The sequence below is a fragment of the Acomys russatus genome, chromosome 21 (assembly GCF_903995435.1).
Source record: "Acomys russatus chromosome 21, mAcoRus1.1, whole genome shotgun sequence".
NCBI classification, from domain to species: domain Eukaryota; kingdom Metazoa; phylum Chordata; class Mammalia; order Rodentia; family Muridae; genus Acomys; species Acomys russatus.
Window position 1 is genome coordinate 32,199,429 of NC_067157.1, and position 19,244 is coordinate 32,218,672.

The following is a 19,244-nucleotide window of genomic DNA, read 5'->3' on the forward strand; positions in this document are numbered from 1 at the left end:
CCTGGGTCACACACATAAACTTTTCTAGGTCCATCCACCTTGCCTGCAAATGGCATTATCTTTTTTTAACAGCTGAACAGCATTCCATTATGAATATGTTAAGATCTGTTATCTGCTGAAGGGCTGTAGGCTGTCTCCATTTCCCAGCTATGAACTGGGCAGACATGGTGGCTCTGAGAATTGCTGAGCCAGTGTGGAAAGAGGGCATAGCTGGGTCATGGGTACGTTTATCTTACTTAGTGTTTTGAGGATTCTCCAGACTGATCTTTGAGTGCAATGATTTGTGTTCCCAATGACCTCACCAGAATGTGCTGTCAGTTGTTTTGCTCATATTAGTTATTCTGACCGGGATGAAATGAAATCCCGAAGCTATTTTAATTTGTATTTATATTTTTAGGTATTCATTAGCCATTTTTATTTCCTCTAAGAAGAACTGCTGAGATTCTTAGCCCATTTTTAAACTGGATCATTTGTTTGTTTTCTTTGAATATTCTGGATATCAATCCTTTCTGAATGTGGTGAAGATTCTCTCCAAATGTGTGGGTTTCTTGTTCAGTTGATGTTTCCTTTGCCTTTTAGCTCTGTATCTTCAAATGTCAGTACAAACATGAAGTATAAAGGGAACGTAGAGACGGGGCAAGAGGCAGTGGATCACAGGTGACATGAAGCAGGAAACCACAGGGAGAGGGTGGGAGGTCCGTACAGGAGGTGGGACGGGGGACGAAGGAAGACCACGATTAGTGCAACGTCAAGGAATCATATTTCATGTTTACCTAAAATAATATACAACACACATAAGTGTATGTACACACATACACCTTAAAGAAAGTTAAGCCACTTGAACATTGCTCTCCCTAAGAACCAGTGACCAACAAAAACACTAGTAGCAGGCATGAGAAACCTCCTTTCAAATAGTTGGTCAGGGTAGTCCAAATGACTCCCAGGATTATAGATGTAGAGCCTATCTATACATCTACATTACAGATGTAGCCCTTGGTCACTTCCCAGGGATTCGGGGTGGTCCCTCTTGCCAAAGGCACCACAAGTTTGGACACAGGACTCAGCTGACAGGAGCTGGATCTGATCTGAAAGCCTCTTTCCTGTGCTCTACCTTCTATGGTTCCAGAAAAGCATATGCGAGCTGCCAAAGGGCAGAGGGGAGCAACTACACAGTCCTATCCAGCCGCAATACCCGTGGATCACAGCTACTAGCACCTCTCAATAGACTTAAAGCCCATTCAATAGAACTGACAACCTAGTCAGCTCCCCAGGGCTCATGAATCATCAACAACAACAAAATCTATTACCACCACTCTGCTAGACTAGCTTAATTCCTTCCTTACTGCATTCTATTTTTTTCCCAACACAATGACAGACACATGTAATTCTCAGAATTTAGTATGGTGCTTGATGGTCCCTGTAAATGAGCATCAGCATTGTTCCTGAGATCCTAATAGCTGATTAGTGAGCGTCATCCACAGGTAGCAGAGGCCACTGGACGTCTAGGAGAAACTGCCTGACCTGAGGCCATCGGAGGTCCAGGAAAAACTACCTGTCCTGAGCCAGGTACTTGGGCTGCAGATAGTCACCCAACTCATCCTTATTAGCCCACACATGGTGGCCCTTCTTCCTGGCCTGCATGAACCCTCTGGTGAGACAACATAGCTTTGAAGAAGACTTTGACCCCAAGGTCACTCTCTGTCCGCATTGCCTTGGGGAGCATGAACTTGCAGTGGCCACAAGGTGCATTCCCTAGGAACTTGGTTTCCATGTTGTTTTCTGAGAGTGTAGTCAAGACCCACTCAGCTGTCCCTCGAAGGGGCTCCGTAGGCTGCCACTCTACTTGAGGGAGCTTCCAAAAATCTTGGTCTCCAGGCTTCTGATTAAGAGGACAAGCTTTCTGTCTAGCTTACGATGCAAGGAGGTTCTGTCATTTTTTTTTTTTTTTAATCAGCTTCTATTAGCCGAGCTCCAGGTTTGAAGTGTAGGAAGGCCTGCTCCCACACAGCTTCTAAATCTTGTGCAAGTGTAATGCCCTCCTCATCCTGTTCATCATCATCAAGTCGGCTTTCTTCACCAGCTGCTGAGTTTCATGGAGAGCACAGAGCTCATGGTCTGAATACAGGCTTCTCTCTGTCTCCTCCTGCAATGGGGTGAGTGGCTTGGTGATCAGCTGGGGCCGCTGCAGACACAAGGCACCCAACAAGTGCCATGGAGCCTGGCTGCTTGAGAGGGTGTAGCCTCAAGGGACAGACCACGAGGACTTGGGCCACCTGCCCAGGGCCTGTCAAGCCGCCACAGAGTACGTACGCCCTACGGGTGCCACCATCTTTCTGTCTTCCCACCTCTTACTACATCCTAAATTTTATCTTTATACCAGCCCTCATCATAAAAGCCTCTTTTTTTTTTACAGCAAATGGAGACCATGACAAGAAATCAGTGCAGAGATCAACAGACCATGGGGAGCCCAGCACCAACAGACACTTCTACATCACAGCCCCTGCATCTATGGTCACGTCAATGTGGGAACGGAGTGCAAAGAGTGAAGACTCCAAATACCAAGAAATCTACTGTAAAACAGCCTCTCCTAGAACAGGCTGCATGAATAACACCGTAACAATGATGCTATCAATTGATATGTCAATGTGAAAGGGGGAAAAAAATCCCTCAGGGTCTCTCCATAAACAAGTATCTACAAGCAGCCAATGGCTGCTGAGAGAATAATAATTACCCTCTCCCAGGGATGAGCCCCCTTTTGGTTGTCCAGTATAAAGTAGTCAGCCTGGAAACTATATGCACAAAAACAACAAAAGCAGACTTAGTACGTTGCAGTTATATATGTATGTGCACACACACGTGCACACACATGTACATAACAATAAGGAGAAAGGAGCTGCCAACTGAGACACATGAAAGGGTTCAAGGGACAACAGCTGGGAGAGGCTGAAAGGAAGAGAGACAGGCAAAGTGTTATGATTCTATTTTAATTAAAAACATCTAAAAACAACAAAAAATAGGTAGCCATGATATTTAGATCCTTTTTAGACATAATGAGACATTAACAGAAAACACACGGACTGCTGTATGCAAGGTCAAGGTTCTACCCAACAGGTGTCAAGACAAAGTAAAAACGAAAGATATCGCCCTCCAAAAACTGACTGTTTGGAGGACAGGAAACCTAAGCTGAATGAAAAGTACTGAAAATGAAAAGTAGGGTCTATAGGCCAAGAAAAGGTCAAGGTGGCAATGGTAGTAAAAATGGGTATGAAATAGTTATTTTGAGGAGGAGGAAATCAGACTGAGTGGCTGCTAAGTGAACATCACCGCAGAGTCAGCTCAAAGTCCTGGCCTTCCCAATACACTAGCAGAGCATGCGGTTGTGCTGAGTGAAGGCCGAAGTCTGCAGTGAGGAAGAAAAGGCAGCTATGAGGCCGTAAAGCAGGCGCCTGCAGAAGAGCTAGCAAGGTCTAACACAGGCAAAAGACAAGAACTTCCAACATGCAGAGACGAAGGGGAAAAGTTACAGGAGCAATGATGCTGGAAGGGCAGGAAAATGGATAAAGCTGATTTCCTAGGCCCCAGGCCTACAGCCTACAAACAAGTGGAACAAGGAAGAGGACAAATGGCAGGGGAGACTGTGGCAGAGCTGGAGGGTTTGGCTTTGCATGAGAAAAGCACTTAAAGCACTTCCTAGGGTTCAGCGAAAGTGAAGAGAGAAGGTGGTAGATACTTGGTGCATTGTAATAGCGATTGGTAGTGGTGGTGGTGGTTATATTGCTGCTGCTGGTGTTGATGCTGGTGATGGTGGTGATGGTGATGATAATGGTAATGGGGATGATGGTAATGGTGATTATGGTAGTTGATGCTGATGATGGTGGTGGTGATGGTGGTGTGTGTCTGTGCATGTGCGGACCTTGACTTCTAGGAACAAGAAAAAATGTAAGATGAAAGTCTCATTCCAAGGACTACAAAACTAATTCTAACTTCCTTTTAAGATTCACTTTTAGTATATTCTACAGGTTCATGAAAATGTTGATTCCTATATATTTAGTATACTGAAATAATGTAATTTTTACTTTTAGAGGTCTTGTAAGCATAGAGGAAAAAAGTGTGATGATCTTACACTACTTTTGGGATGCAATAAATTTTACTTTGGTATGTTTTTACATCTAAGACTCAAGATGTTTCTCTGTGTAGCCTTGGCTGTCCTAGACTCCTTTTGTAGCTCAGACTGGCCTCAAACTCACAAAGATTTGCCTGCCTCTGCCTCCTAAGTGCTGGGATTAAAGGCATGTGCCACCACGCCCAGCTCAAGACTTAAGATGTTTCAGATGTTTGATTAAGTGAAAGTACACAGAAAGATGTCAGGATTGAGGTAAGAATACCCTCATCAAAGCACTTCATTAGCCTGCCTTCCTTCCTTCCTTCCTTTTTAAGTCAGACGTTCCTTTAGAAGGCCAGCAAAAACCACAGGTCATTCTTAACTAAAAAATGCAAATACACATATGATTTTGCTACCTCAAAGAGATCACACACAAAGTCATTCTACTGTTAGTGCTGGGCTGGACAGGAAGCAAATCCTACTGAGATCATAAATAGACAAGCATCTAAAGGAGTCAATCGTGGACCAATAGAAGACAAACCAAGACACACACACACACACACACACACACACACACACACACACACACACACACACACAATCTCTTCCTCTCCCCCCCGTCATATTCATTGGGTGACAAACACTCCTGCCCCAAATTGAGCAGTACACTTACAACAAATCTTAAAATGCCAACAGCGGGAAATGAGTGCTGGGTAGGAAACAGGCCTTGAACTCTCAGCCGTGCCCTTCTACTAAGCAGCTGTTACCATGCACCTTCTTTAACTTGACTTTCTCCGGGATTTCTCTTGGAGGTCACAGGCTGCACCACTGAACCTTGCAGGAATGAACCCCTCCTGTGCTTTAACTTCCAGCTGGCCCTTCCTGGAAATCCCATAGAAGTGCTGTCCATTCTAAAAGGGTATCAAGATCCTTGCCCAAGCTATACAAGACCCACTCATCCACCAAACCATCTAAAGATGTGTGTTCTGAAGACTCTTATTTAATGATTAGCATTTAGCCCCTAATAAAAAACGGAAGAACTGCTTATGTGTTCCATCCTTCATTAAAACGTAATTAAAACTTTTTCTCTATTTTATAGATAAATAAGGACACACAGGTTAGATGATTTCACTGTAAGGACCGCCTGCCTGCCCAGCTCTTCTTCTCCATGCTACAGTTACATCTGCAATAAAGCTCCACCTCCTGTCCCCTGGGGGTACCCTCTGACTGAGACTTCCTCCCCAACTGCCCTGCTTCCTTGTTAGCTAAAATGTGGAACCCAGAAGAGCCTTTCTCAGTGTGCACTTTTATAAAGGATGAAGAGGTAGACCACTGCGGCAGCATATCAGTGTTGCTGACTCTTGCTGGATTTAATGCTGGTTATTCCCAAACACTTATAAACCACTCTGAGACACAAACTACAAAATACATGAGATAAAAGTATGTGTCTGAGTTCATAAAGCTTCAGTTTTAATCTGACCCAAAACTTGGGGAGCATGACATACAGAACTAAAACTCTACACACTGTTCAAACAAATCAATAAACTTTGAATATCTATCCTCTCTCAATAAATTTTAATATGTATGTAGCTCCACCCCTCTCTCTCTCTCACACACACACACACCTCTCTCTCTCTCACACACACACACCCGCACACCCACACAAACACCCACCCACAGTTTTGCAAGAACGTCATTAAGGGAACTCTTGCAGATTTATGTTAAAGGACTCATTTTCCACTTATTCAGTATAAAGTAAAATAATTCAATGTTCTCAGGACAGACTGTTTAGAAAGACAAGGTAAGGGAAAAACAGAAACCGCGAGTGATATTGGTGATTCATCCATGAAAACGCTGTGTGCACATTCTATAACCCTTTACTTTCTCTACACCACTATAAAGGACTCTCAAGCTTCTGCCTTGGGATCCCACTTACACCATGGAGATACACGGCCTCATATGGAGAGAAGTTAAGAACAGGATACCAGACATATTCTTATGTAGGGCGCAGCCTAACCAAAACACTGAGTTTGTCACATCCACCAAATGAGCATCTACTTCTGGATGGAGTTGAAATATACGTATTTGCAAGAACACAAAAAACATGAATCTAAGAAATCGGACTTCATTACAGAGACAATTTATTGCTGAGTAGTATTTTAGAAGAAAGCCTCTCATTAGAAAATGATTACTGAAGCTTGCGGTCAGTCAAGTTCATCTCTATAGTGTTCCGTTTGGACATTTCTATGCCCATTTAGTGTCCAGTTCTTAAATAACTACAATAATAGGATCAAGAAATGCTCGATTGCACATGGACCATGTCACACACAGCAAAATAGAGCACTTTGCCTTGTCTTGAACCCAGGATTTCTGGTTTTGCTGAAGTATTATCCAATGAAGTTTCTAGAATACATAACAAAACAGTATAAACCTGGCAGTATAAATCCAGTGAAACTATGCCGGGAGAAAAACATTGTTTTGTTGAAGTTCATGTGAAAAGTAAATGTGAGAGAAGGAGCTGAACTTACAGTCAGGAAGTGTCACAAGAATAGCTCAATAATTAGAGAATCTGAGCTATATCATGTAGGAGGGTTGCATCTACACATCCCATATACATGTGCGTGTCTGCTCTACACAGTACACAGTAAGACGTGAGCACATGGAAAATACATGGGAACAGAAACATACAACAGCACATCATTTCCAAACAGCTTCTTTCAATGTCCCAGTAACTGCTGAAGGACAAAGGCAAAGAGAAGTTAGGGTGCGACTTCTCGAATGTGTTTTCTCTTACGAATATCTCAGGGTAAAAGCTATCCTGGACTCATCAAGTTCTCAAAAAGTAGGGTTCCTCAATGTCACTGACATTCTGACTGTGGTCACATGCTTCTGTGAAGGGACTGTCCTCAGCACTGTCAGGATCTGTCAACACTGGCCAAATCTTTCCAGCCCACATATGTCAAATACCAGTCACTTGGAGGTTAGTAATGCCAATAAAATAGGGGCTCTGCTACCATATACCCCAAATTTGAAGTGAGTCTACCTTATCTCCATGCCTAGCTTTCTTATCAGCAAAACAATATTTATGCAGTCTCCATAGTGGGGGTATATGAGGAACTGAAAGAATCTGTATACACGAAGTGCTTTAAGAAGCTGACCACCAGGAGAAAACACACAACCTGTGGGTCTCTTGACAGCACCAGACTTAAACTCTGGCACTAAGTCACTCATGATGAAAAGGGAACGACATTGTGGTAGGGGAAAGAGATCAAAGAGTAAGACCATGATTCTACTCAGAAGGAGCTCAGGAGCCCAGCAAGAGCTGCCATAGGGACATGCTTCAGTGTCACACTGTGACCTGCAACAAGAGCTGCCATAGGGACATGCTTCAGTGTCACACTGTGACCTGCAACAAGAGCTGCCATAGGAACATGCTTCAGTGTCACACTGTGACCTGCAACAAGAGCTGCCATAGGGACATGCTTCAGTGTCACGCTGTGACCTGCAACAAGAGCTACCATAGGGACATGCTTCAGTGTCACACTGTGACCTGCAACAAGAGCTGCCATAGGGACATGCTTCAGTGTCACGCTGTGACCTGCAACGACGCAGTATGAAGACAGGACATGGAAAAGTCGGGGGGGGGGGGGGGAGTTCTGTCCAATCTGGAAGAATACAAGTGGGCCAGGGAGCGCAACAGCAGTCCACACAGGAGCCCGCCCACACAGATGGCAACGCCACCAAGAGTTCACCATACCAGACACTATCTGTATACTGGGTCTTCAGAGCTTTGCATCCTATGTATCGCATCCTGACACTGGGAACACAAACAGACAGCATCCATTGTAAGGGACGTGCTAGATAAACAAGATGGAAAGCAACAGGACCATTAAAAGAATTCTGAGAGATCAAAACAGTGATTCCAGATGGGCAAGTACTGTGGCATTCAAGAAAACATAGGAACTTCAGTGACCAATAATATTCTAATAAAATGGACTGCTGGAGTATAGGATGAACTGGGTGTTAGAAAGGGAAAACAACAAAAACAGGATTCTTAAGATTCTAGTAAAAAACTAATAGAATATGGTGATGAGCTATGTGTTTGAAGGAAGGACCAACAGGAACCTCAGCAACCGCTAAAGTAATCCAATGATATGAGTGAATGCAGATGCAGGAGGCTGAGACCCCTTTAAAGCTCATCAATCCACAGTCAACACCAGACTAAAGGCTACAGCGCAGAATTAGTGAAAACGCAACTAAAACACCTCAAGTCACTCCCAACTTGAACAGCTAACAACGTGAAGGGCAAGAAAGCAGCTGGGTAAAACCTTGAACGCTCAGCAGAGCGGGCAGCGGAGAATATGTGTACACTTCCTTTCAGATCAACTGAAGTCTGACTCCTTAAACGAGCTCAAGTGTCACGTATCTTGAACTTTGGTCGAATTCTGCATTTTATAGGAAATGTTCATTGACTACCTGAGAGCACAGAGACAATCAGTGCCACGCTTGCTCCTTTTCTCCAGGTTCTCAAGGGACCGTCCTTTCTGCTCCACTGTGTCCTCTAATTGTAGCTCTTCAGAATGAGGGACATGTGTTCCCAACATAAGTCAATCAGGGTCGTTAAAGTAAAATATCCACAAAATAATCTTGAATCAAGTATCTCTAAGAAATGACAATGTGTTGTCCAAATCTTGATTTTGTTACTCTATTGATCATAAACTACAGTCTGAGATACTTTTGAAAAGGTAATGCTAAAATCAATTGTTCTGCCCCAGGCATGGTAGTGCATGCCTTTAAATCCAGCACTTGAGAGGCAAAGGTAGTGAGTTCTAGGCCAGTCTAGTCCTAGTCTACATAGCAAGTTCAAGGATATCCAGTACAGAGAGAACCTGTCTTAAAATTAATTATTACAATATCAGACTTAATATTTACATTTCAAAGGCTCCTAAGAGCAAACTGGAAAAGGTTAGAGTCAGATCATTCTCTGCTCAACAAAGAAGTTTTAATGTAAAACAATTTTAATTTCCACTGGGAAACTAGATGCATAGGGTATTGTTCCTTTAAGAAATACCTGGACAGTCTTCTGGTCACCCTAATTTTTAGGAGATGGAAAAGATGTATTCAGATCCAAGATATCATGTTCCAGTGAGATGCTGTCACTTTTAGGCCACAGGTGAAAACAAAGGGTCCAATCAAAGTGACTCAATAATTTATGAGTTAAATTTGAAAGGCCTTTACTGTGTATCTTTCTGTTGTAGATATACACCTTTATAGTACAAAGTATTAAACTATAGGCTGTCTTACTTTTCAAACTGGTCTACCAGTTCCATGGTTAGTTTCTTTTTAATAGCCTCTGCAATATACCGTCCAGTGAATGAAGTATCTTAGGCACTCAAGTATTTAATGTAACTATACTTCTGTGTATGGAAGGAAGCACAAACTCTTAGTGCTTCTCACAGTGGGAGAGGAAGATGGACTTCAACAATATAGACATTAAGAAGATGCTTATGTAGGTGAACTGCAAACACGAGGACCTGAGTTTGGTTCCTAAGCACCTAAGAAAAGCTAGGTATGGCCACACATGCTTGCAAGCCCAGTGCTGGAGTTACAGACTCAACACCTCGGGGAAGCACTGACCAGCCAGTGAAGTGCATCTTTAGGTTCAACAAGACCTCATCTCAAAACACAAGGTGGAAAAGCAACCAAGGAAGTCACCTTATATCAACCTCTGGCCTCCATATGTGCCCACACAGGTAAGTGTACCTGCACACATGTGTGCACATACATACACCATGCACACAGCTCTCTATCCTCCCCATCTCCTCCCCCTCTCCCTCTACCCCACCACACACACACCAGAAGGAAAACACTGGCACCTCTGCTCTGCACCCTTTCAAAACTGCTCTCACTAAGTTGATGATCAGTACCATTCTCTCAAGAAAGGGGAAAAATAACCGAGAGCCACTACATCCGGTCACCTGGTATAAAACTAACTCTATACATAAAGAAGTTTGCTCAGACACGCTGCTAAGTGTGAGGACCTACTTCTCACTGGGTGGTCTTGGGCTCTTGACAGGTATATGGAAACCCACGCAAATCAGGGAACCAGTTCAGACGACGCTTTAAAGGGTTGTCCCCTTAGAGCTGTATTTTAAACATAACTACTACTTAGCCTACTCATTGGGATCTCTCTCCCACACACAGACATTAACTTCATGTGACTGTAAAATGCCTAGAGCACACACTCTCACTATAGAGCACTATACAATAACACTGTTATGCAGGGGATATCTTATTAACCCAATCAACCAACCAGGGAGGCTCCGCCCCCAACACAACACATAGAACCCACAATTAAAACGCAAGAAATACAAGGGACAATTTTTAAACACAAGTCTGAAGTATCCGAGGAGTTGTAACCTAGACTGTTCTCAAGGGACAATTCTTAAATACTAGCCTGCAGCATCCGAGGAGTTGTAACCTAGACTGTTCTCAAGGGTGGATGAGAACCCTGGATTTGCGACCGGCATTGCCAGGAGACAGGCATACACAGAGAGAGATTTAAATGTGAAGACTAATTTTTGCTTTAAATTAAAAATGATTTAGTCAATAAAGGCACCTGCTGCTAAGCATGGAGACCTGAGTTCCACCCCTGGGCACCACCATGGTGGGAGAGGTCCTCTGGCCCCCATGTAGTGCCCAGCCCCCCGAAATCAATACATATTGAAAAAGGGTTTAAAGTGCCTTTATGTTTCTTAATGTTTTCAATGTGTAGAAACTAGGTTCTAAAAGTTGATTCCTTATTTTAAAACATGTGTGAAAAAGAGAAAACAGGATGCAGTTTACAGTTGTATGATTAAACCTGAAAAAACACACACAAAGCGCAGGTGCCTCTTCCCCTGACCCAACCTGCCATCTTCTTAATTTGAGACAGGGTCTCACTGATGCAGTGCAGGCTGGCGTGAGTTGAGGATCGTCCTGCTTGTTTCCAGACTCCGGCTCCAGGGGAGTACCAGCACCCCCATCTTTTGTCAACATTAGGAACACTGCTTTCACTTCACAGAGTCAAAGAGGAATGCTTCAGTTTCTATACTTTCCGACCATCCAGAATAAATTCACAGTAAACTCCTTTGGTGTGAAACGAGTTCTCAACCTTTAGTCATTCACATTAAAACATACCAATTTAAAAACATTTAAGAATAAAAAAGTAACATCAGGTTTTCTGGGTAAGAACATTTTGTCACCATCACTCTCCTGTAAGTGCATTTCAACATAACATTCATAGAAATTCACACACACTGAATTCTCAAAACGTCAAGAAACTTGTGTTAATTTTCACAAGAAAAACTTCAAATAAGTCATTTCATTGAATCTAAACAAACATTAAAATTCTAGTTATCAGACATACACTGAGAAAGTACATCAAGGAGACCAGACAGCCCACTTCCTTCAACAGAGAGCTACACTTTGGTCTGAATTATTCATTTCAATAGAGCTTTATAGCACAAACCCCCATCAAATCCACCACTCAGCACCCGTCTCCAATAATGAGAAGAGAACAAACAAAAAGAACCACTGGGGCACATTTCCATTTTATGGACATAACACTGAACCCATTAACTTGTGAAAACACAAACTTCATGACCTGGGAAAATGACTCTGAGGTTTAACTGCCTGCTGCAGAAGCCTGAGGACAAGAGTTCAGATACACAGAAACCCATGAGGATGTCAGACAGCAGCCTAGTGTCAGGAGCCAGCGCAGGCTAGCAACATGGGCAGCTCTGGTTGGACTGCGCCTGAGCCAACGAGCGGAGTGCAGGGCAGCAATGATGGAAGACCATTCCTCACATCAACCTTGGGCAACCACATGCATAGCACACAGGTGCACATGCACCTACTTACACACACACACACACACACACACACACACACTGTATACACATTCATATGCACACAATAAGTAGATTTCAGTCTGGGCTAGATTTCATCACAAACCTTGATATAAAATTACAATCTAGTATGCAAAAGCTGTAACCATCAGAGCAATAATGATTTCTATGGGTCACTTGGGAAATAACTTGGATTCATGCTCTAGCAATTATCCTCTAAAAATACATTTGGGTTTGGGGAGCCAGAGGTTGGTAAGGTGCTCATTTGCACAAGCATGAAAGCCTGACTTTATTCCTTTGAGTTCACCTAGGCAGAGCCAGGGAGACAGACAGGATCCCAGGAGCTCACCAGTCAGGCAGCCTGACCTAACTGGCAAGGCCCTGTCTTACTGACAGACCCTGTTTCAAAACAGGTGTGCAGTTCCTGAGGTGATATGGAAAACTGACCTTCGGCCTCCACATGTGCTCAAGTATCCACACAAAACACACACACACAAACTCACAGATCTGCACAAAAATTACATTTCATTTATAAATACTATTGCTGTGACTAAAAAACACAACAGCCTGAAAAATAAAGCAACTTAAATCCTTACCTTTCCTCCCCAAAAGAAACCCTGTTGACAAGTCCACTGCTGCTCTTCGGCATTCTATCTTAGGCGTTTGTTCATTTGTTCTAAACTCCAGATTTTTTGCACATACCCATGAGCTTCCTACCATGAGCATCTCTAACAGTTCACACTCAGCTTCTGTGTTACACACAGGCACAGCAGAAACACCTCAACAATGCAGACTCCAAGTTAACAAGCTCCTTTTGTGGGCCAAGAATTGCTGTAGTGACGTAATACATGCAAGTCATTAGACATCACAACTACCCGAAGAACTGTTAGTAGCCTGCTTTCAAAATTAAAGTGAACCTGGGGCTGCAGAACGCACACACCCATAGGACCCGGGTTCAATGCCCAGCACCCACATGGAGACTCACAACCGTCTGTGTGTCCAGTTCCAGAGAATCCAACATCCTCTTTCACCCTCCACGGGCACCAGGCCTAAATGCCGTGTAGACATATGCAGTCAAAATGACCTTACACATAAAATTATACTGAAAGTACAGATAAATAAAGGGAACTGTGGCAGTGCTGAGTAACCAGCCAGAGTGGACCTCAGTATCCATGCCTCTCCACATTATTCTGCAAACTGAGTGAGAATCAACAAGTTCCTGTCAGAAGTTCAGAAACACTACAGGTCTGGATAAAGGGAAAAGCTGAGGAGAAATAAAAATCTCCGGGCGTGGTGGCACACGCCTTTAATCCCAGCACTTGGGAGGCAGAGGCAGGCGGATCGCTGTGAGTTCCAGGACAGCCTGGTCTACAAAGCGAGTCCAGGACAGCCAAGGCTACACAGAGAGACCCTGTCTCAAAAAACCAAAAAAAAAAAAAATCTCAAGGCATGCAAAGCTGGAAACCAGCCAACAGATTACAGGGCTCACACCAACAGGAGACAGTAAGTATCTGCTGTAATGACGTCTACATGGTACTAACATTAACATCAACATCCTGTCTAGGCTTTTACAGTTTTCATGACATTAAAACAGGCATACATGCACACATGTGCACACACACACATGCATACACACATGCTTTCATAACCTCAACCTCACTTTCCCCCAGTGCTGGGGATCAAAGTCCCAGCCTACACACACTAACAGGGAGGTTCTCAGGAGCGATCTCATAGACATGAAAACTCTCTGGGCATGGTAATGCACACCTTTAATCCCAGCACTCGGGAGGCAGAGGCAGGCAGGTGCTGTGTGAGTTTGAGGCCAGCCTGGTCTACAAAGTGAGTCCAGGACTGCCAAGGCTATACAGAGAAACCCTGTCTTGAAAAACCAAAAAAAAAAAAAAAGTTTTATAAAAGAAGGTAAATGGATATAACTTAATGCACTCTTCCTAAAGGGGAAAAATCCCTGTACATTTTTAGGTTTAGTATACTAAAGGATGTTTTGGGGTTGCTAAAAAATGGCCACATGGAGAAAGTCAGCAGATAGTTATGTAAACAGAAGAGCTCCGGAAGAGTCAGCTGAGTAACATGAGAGCCTCAGTTCACTAGACTGGATTCTAAGGACCAAGCTCAGCTGTTTCATCTCTGGCATTGTCCATCTGCAAGATGCGGTGCTCACAGTACCTCATGGAAGCTTGCTTCTCACAGAGACTTCTGAGGTAGACACTATCTTCTCGGACAGCGCGTTGGCAGTGCTAACCCACAGCAAAGCGAGCGCTCCAGGTACCCTGAGCACAATTCTCAGGGCTCACTAGTAGCTGGGACCTCAGCAGCCCCGGAAGCAGCACACACTTGCCCAATGCCCACCCAGCCGCACACTCACAGGTAAGGACACCCAAACAATTTAACACCCGCCAGTGTAACATGAATCCTGTACTAAACAGCTTAGTTGAGGCTATTAGGACTAACATGTAATGTGAGGGATCAATTCGGATGATGTTTCTGAAGGGTACGCTCAGTGTGTCCTAAATACCTTACAACAGCCACTCCTCATCTATGTCTCACTACAGAATCACACCTTTTGTGAGGCAATTGAGACTACTCAAATACGCATCTTTACAGTAGTGCGGGAAAAAAAACACAAAACTTAAATTCATGTGGTACTTGGCTAAATAAAATCACCAGACACCTCAACAATGGAAGGCTCAAGGGTTAAGGGCACACACAGGTAGAGGGCCCACTCAAGGTGGCTCACCACTGCTTAGACCTCCAATTACAGAGGATCCAATGCTTTCTTCTGGCCTCTGTAAGTTGCATTCACACATGTGCGCACATGCAAACACACACACACAATATTAAAAATAAAATCTTAGAAACATAATTCTAAGGAAGCTGGATAGAGCGGTGCAAGCCTGTGACTCCAGCATTTGCAAGGCAGACAGGAGGACTGAGAAGCCTACCAAGGCTCTCAAAACATGACATTTTATATATCCCTAATACCAGCACACCTGTCTGACTTTTTTCTATAAAATAATTAATAACTGGCTGAACTGAATTGATTCGTCCTTTCTTTCCACAGTGTCCCTCACAAAAGTATTTAGAATAAGGACAAAGTTATTCAAAAGCTATTCTATTAAAACACTTATAACTGCCATACAATGCAATAATTATTGAGTATATGATTTAATTTTAATTGTTTTTTGGGTTTTTCGAGACAGGGTTTCTCTGTGTAGCTTTGGTTGTTCTGGACTCGCTTTGTAGACCAGGCTGCCCTCAAACTCACAGCGATCCGCCTGCCTCTGCCTCTCAAGTGCTGGGATTAGATGTGTACACCACGACGCCTGGCCTAATTATAATCTTGATAATGTTTAAAAACAAGGTAATTAGGATTAAAAGAAATCTATGTAACATTCAAGCAACTCTGTGTGTGTATACATATATACACACATATACTAAATAAGCATTAGTAAAAAGCTTTAAGAGTCTAAAGTAAGTTATTTTTAATTAAGCAATCTGTTTCATTTTTTCCAGTGTAGGTGTATGTAAGAGAATCTGAGGACATTACAAACTACTTAAGCCTCTTCACTGAATTCAACCACTTCCTCTCAAAAAACCCCCTCATACTATTAAGTACAAAGCAAAGTCATTCTTAGCTATCTTTATAAGATGTATAACATTCTTACTGTGTGAATAAAAATACTCAATAATGAATGGGTAAATTAGTGAAATTTTTCCAAGAAAATACGTTTCCAATAGAAACCTAGAAAAGTTACTTACATAAGCAGACTACAAAAACTGAACTGCAATAAAATGAGATATATATATATATATATTTAAGTGCATTATTCAATGGTCATATAAACTCAGAAGTATTCAGACTCTCATATCAACCCTCCATTAACAGTCCTCACATCAATCATAGGCCACTTCAGGATGACATGAGGAAGGAGAGGAGGCTCCAGCCACCCCCATCCCTCCCTTCCACTCTGAGCTCTCAGAACCAAAGAATCTGAAACACGCGCTTGCCTCCTCTAAGGAAGAGGTGACAGCCATTGTCTAAGTATATTTTAGGTAATACAGTCCACACAGTCACAGCTGGTACACAGATACACTACATGGAGTCTCCTTAATAAGCAACTACTACCAAAACATGGGGTTTTTTGGTTTTATTGTTATTGAGATAGGTCTCTCTACATATAACCCAGGCTGTCCTGGAACTCACTATGTAGGCCAGGCTTGCTTACAATTCAGAGATCTGTCTGCTTCTGTCTCCAGAGTGCTGGGATTAAAGGTGTGTGCCACCACAAACGTGACAAGGAATATACATCAGAAAACTGAAAGATTACTCCCATGATTTCACTCCTCCTCGCAAATATGCTCTTTTCTTTTAACAGCTCACTCATACAAATGGTAACAAAACTGTACGGCTAACTCATTCCAGTATGTTTTAATACACACATTAACACAACTATTAAATTAGGAAAGATAGCACTTAATACAGTATCTTAGAAATTACACATATTACTATAAATGGGTTTATGTTCTGCCTCCAAGGACATGAACCAGGAGTAGAATACAGTACAAGATGGCCCCAGCTCAGCCCTACCCACCCTCCACCATTCCTCAGTGATGCTGCTGAGAAGCGAACTCCCGCAGCTGGATAGACGGCCCAGCAGCTAAGAGTGAGTGCTGCCCTTGCGTGGAGTTGAGTTCTGCTCTGAGTGTCCAAGTCGGATAAGCTACCTGTGCCTTTAACTCCAGGGGATTTGGATACCATTCTCTGGCCCCCATGGGTACCTGCCACTTACACCCCCCAGCACACACATAATTTAAAACATGAAATAAACACATTTTTAATACTAAAATAAGTAGGTAGTATTCCTCAAATACTCAAACAAGCCAAGACAGGGGTTTTAAGAAGATACTTGAAAAATGCAGAATGTTTTTATATCCTAGTGTATGAAGTATAGTAAAGATACTACAGCTCTGAAGAGCTTAAAGGACGCAGAAGATGTTTAAAGAGGAGAAAGGGCTGGAGAATGTCTCATCAGTTAATGGGCACTTCCTGTTCTTCCAGAGGACTGGACTGTGGTTCTCACATCCACACGGTGGCTCATTCCAGGGCATCTGAACCCTTCTCCTGACCTCAGCAGGGACCAAGCACTCAGACACACGGTGCAGCCAAGGTCCTCAAGCATACAGAAGAAAACAAAGTCAATGGGCTGGAGGGGAGGATCAGAAAGAAAGCCCTGGGGTTGGAGAGGAGGGGTAGACACTGCTACAGAAAGAAAGAAACCCACAAGAGATACAACAGCCTCAGACCAGCTGGCTGTGTCAAAGATGCGCCAGGACTCATCGGTGAAACAGATGGTCCTCAGGCTGGAGCCTGGGCTTTGGAGGGTTTGGAACTTTCAGGAGGTACAGTCTTGGTGGAAGTGGGTCACTAGAGGACAGAAATGGGTTTTATATCCTGACCCTTGTCCTCCTAGCCTTGTGGACTTCATCCCCAAACCGAGAATTCAAATAGCCTCTAAGTTGCTTGGCAGGTTCATCACAGCAACAAAAACAGTAAATAACAACTAGTAACTCACAGTCACAGAACACCTGAAAGGTGCTCCAGCACACACACACACACGGGGACTGTAACTCACAGTCACAGAACACCTGAAAGGTGCTCCAGCACACACACACACGGGGACTGTAACTCACAGTCACAGAACACCTGAAAGGTGCTCCAGCAGACACACGCGGGGACTGTAACTCACAGTCACAGAACACCTGAAAGGTGCTCCAGCAGACACACGCGGGGACTGTAACTCACAGTCACAGAACACCTGAAAGGTGCTCCAGCAGACAGGTGCGGGGACTGTAACTCACAGTCACAGAACACCTGAAAGGTGCTCCAGCAAACACACACACACGGGGACTGTAACTCACAGTAAAGAACACCTGAAAGGTGCTCCAGCACACACACACACGGGGACTGTAACTCACAGTAAAGAACACCTGAAAGGTGCTCCAGCACACACACACACGGGGACTGTAACTCACAGTCACAGAACACCTGAAAGGTGCTCCAGCACACACACACACGGGGACTGTAACTCACAGTAAAGAACACCTGAAAGGTGCTCCAGCACACACACACACGGGGACTGTAACTCACGGTCACAGAACACCTGAAAGGTGCTCCAGCACACACACACACGGGGACTGTAACTCACGGTCACAGAACACCTGAAAGGTGCTCCAGCACACACACACACGGGGACTGTAACTCACAGTCACAGAACACCTGAAAGGTGCTCCAGCACACACACACACGGGGACTGGAACTCACAGTCACAGAACACCTGAAAGGTGCTCCAGCACACACACGGGGACTGTAACTCACGGTCACAGAACACCTGAAAGGTGCTCCAGCACACACACACACACGGGGACTGTAACTCACAGTCACAGAACACCTGAAAGGTGCTCCAGCAGACACACGCGGGGACTGTAACTCACAGTCACAGAACACCTGAAAGGTGCTCCAGCAGACAGGTGCGGGGACTGTAACTCACAGTCACAGAACACCTGAAAGGTGCTCCAGCAACACACACACACGGGGACTGTAACTCACAGTAAAGAACACCTGAAAGGTGCTCCAGCACACACACACACGGGGACTGTAACTCACAGTAAAGAACACCTGAAAGGTGCTCCAGCACACACACACACGGGGACTGTAACTCACAGTCACAGAAACCCCTGAAAGGTGCTCCAGCACACACACACACGGGGACTGTAACTCACAGTAAAGAACACCTGAAAGGTGCTCCAGCCACACACCACACGGGGACTGTAACTCACGGTCACAGAACACCTGAAAGGTGCTCCAGCACACACACACACGGGGACTGTAACTCACAGTCACAGAACACCTGAAAGGTGCTCCAGCACACACACACACGGGGACTGTAACTCACAGTCACAGAACACCTGAAAGGTGCTCCAGCACACACACACACGGGGACTGGAAGTCACAGTCACAGAACACCTGAAAGGTGCTCCAGCACACACACGGGGACTGTAACTCACGGTCACAGAACACCTGAAAGGTGCTCCAGCACACACACACACACGGGGACTGGAACTCACAGTCACAGAACACCTGAAAGGTGCTCCAGCAGACACACACGGGGACTGTAACTCAGAGTCACAGAACACCTGAAAGGTGCTCCAGGACTGTAACTCAGAGTCACAGAACA

At 44.1% G+C, this 19,244-nt stretch overlaps 1 protein-coding gene and 1 pseudogene across 2 annotated transcripts in view; both read right to left on the minus strand.

The window, feature by feature from the left end:
• Hbs1l (HBS1 like translational GTPase) overlaps nucleotides 1–19,244 on the minus strand; it is a 67,565-nt gene that overhangs the window by 30,751 nt on the left and 17,570 nt on the right. The window lies entirely within an intron of this gene.
• Nucleotides 1,549–6,356, minus strand: LOC127204905 (39S ribosomal protein L46, mitochondrial-like; annotated as a pseudogene).